Raw genomic sequence first — 2,457 nt, forward strand, 5'->3', positions numbered from 1 at the left:
AACAACAACAACAACAACAACTATTCCTTGAAAAAATAACTTACTTATAAGAAGGAGATTATTCAGAAGTAACATAAGTGAAACAAAACTCTTTGACGATGTACCTGGAAAAGCCTTGGTCTAGTTATTTGAGGTAGAATATAGGCTAACAGTGATTCAATGATCCTTTTCAAATGATGCTGTAGAAGTTAATCAGCCATATGTCATCACAGATGGCATACGTGTAGGAGGGAAACCTGATATTTCTTTCAACTGACAAAATACTGTCAAAAGTACCAAAGGTTAACAAGAAGGTCTAAAACTTATTAAATGAAATCTGACAGGATTATACATAACATATTTTGTTTGAACTTTAAAAGGCATTTGTACATGATTGAAAATGAGGGATTAACTCGAGAAAATCATGATACAAATAGTTCAATATTTTACTGATCATGATGTCAGATTAAATGACACAGGAGTAGGAACTGAGTTCAAGGTGATTGATCAAAACAAAATGTCTTATTTATCTTTGCTTTGAGACTTAATAGATCTGCAGATGATATAGGTGATAGATTTTCTGTGAATGCAAACCTACTTTTTTAGACAAATTGGAACTAGAAAGTCAGAGTCAATTGACAGATGATAACTGTAATACTAGAGAAAGTATTTCTGGATATGCTTAACAGAATCACAAAAATGGTAGCACTAAAGAAAAAGCAGGGCTTGTAGATGTTAATGTGATTTGGTGCTGAATATGGAATCATCTTGAAAGCACAATCTTTTACATTCTAATGTCACCAATATAATTTTTTATTTACCAAATCCCACAGAAAGTTATTCAAAATAAAAATAACAATTTCATACAATTAATTAACAAATATGGACTGTTATTATTGGGGTTAGGTGACAATCAGTTGACTATGGCTCATCCTTACCAAAACACTTTGAGCAACAAATCAAACATTCTTCTATCATGCACCACTGTCATCAGCTCTGATATTTTAGAGCCCATTTTTTATAGTCACTACGACAAATCATATTGTTGAGAGTTTTTCTCTGTTTCTCTGTCATTCCATTTTCCCCAATCTATGTGTTTTCCTAAGGACTTGCCCCAACTGACAACATGTTCAAAGCTTTTGAGAAGTTTCATAGTTCTTGCCTCTAAGAAGCACCCTATTTGCAGTTCTCTCAAGAAAAACTTGTGTGCTCTTTCGGCACTTTATGGTATATTTAGTACTCATCATTGACACAATAATTCAATGGCATAGATTCTTCTTCTGTCATCAGCAATAACATCTTCCAGCAAAGTTTGGGGTTTTTAACCACATTATTTTTTTATGAGATTTTAATGAAAGTTTATAGAGAACTTGGATCTCCATTCATTCATTAATGTACATTTTCCTCCCTGCCACCTCCCCCACAGTTTGCTTTATTCTTTGGAAAAAAAATAGTTCATTGCTATACACCCCTCCTCCAGTCCTCTTTACTATGAAACTCTTATTCTAGATTCTTGTCATGCTGAAAATACTAATAATATATTCCTTTTATATAGTTCTCATCCTCATCTGTTTCAATGCAGTGCACATTATTTATCTCCTCTTAGTTCCCCCCAACTGCCATATAAATCCTCTTTTATAACAGTGTCACTATGCAGTGCTTATCTTTTTGTGATTGACATATTTCACTCAGCTTATTGTCCTCCATGGTCATCCATTTTGCATAATATTTCATGAGCTCTTTGTTTTTCAGTGTTGCATAATATTTTATTGTGTAAAGATGCCACAGCATTTCTGTCCATTCGTTTTCAGATGGTCACTTGGGTTGTTTCCAATGCTTTACTATGGTGAACAAAGCAGCAGTAAACAAGGATGTGCATATATCTATTTGATGTCAATTCTGTTTTCTTTATGTTATATTCCCAGTAGTGGAATTGCTGTGTAAAATTATTTCAATTTCAATATTTTTGAGAAAGTTCCATACTTCCTTCCATAGTGGTTGCACCACTTTACAATCCCACTAACAATGAATAAGGGTTTCCGTTTCTCCACTACCTTGCCAGCATTTGTAGTTTGCAGTACTGTTAATTTTTTCTATTCTTACTAGGATGAGATGATAATCTCATAATTATTTTTATTTGCATTTCTCTTAGTGCTAGGGATTTTGAAAATTTCTTCATGTGTTTGTTCACCATCTGATTTTTATTTTTTTGGTGAAATGTCTGTCCATAACCTGTACCCATTTTGAAAATGGGTTGTTTACCTTTATCTTGTTGTGGTGCTCAAGTATTCTATAATTCTAGAGGTAATCCCGGTACCAAACATGTCATTATAAATGTTTTCCCCAAGTCTGAAGCTTTCCTTTTTACTCTGTTGGAGAAGGTTTTGGATGTGCATAAGGATTTGATTCTTAGAAGATCCCATTCATCTATTTTATCCTTTCCTAGTTGTAGGTTTTTCTTTTCTTTTAATTTTTTTT

The sequence above is a fragment of the Elephantulus edwardii genome, unplaced genomic scaffold (assembly GCF_000299155.1).
Source record: "Elephantulus edwardii isolate Elephantulus edwardi_28Jun2011 unplaced genomic scaffold, EleEdw1.0 scaffold00399, whole genome shotgun sequence".
NCBI lineage: Eukaryota > Metazoa > Chordata > Mammalia > Macroscelidea > Macroscelididae > Elephantulus > Elephantulus edwardii.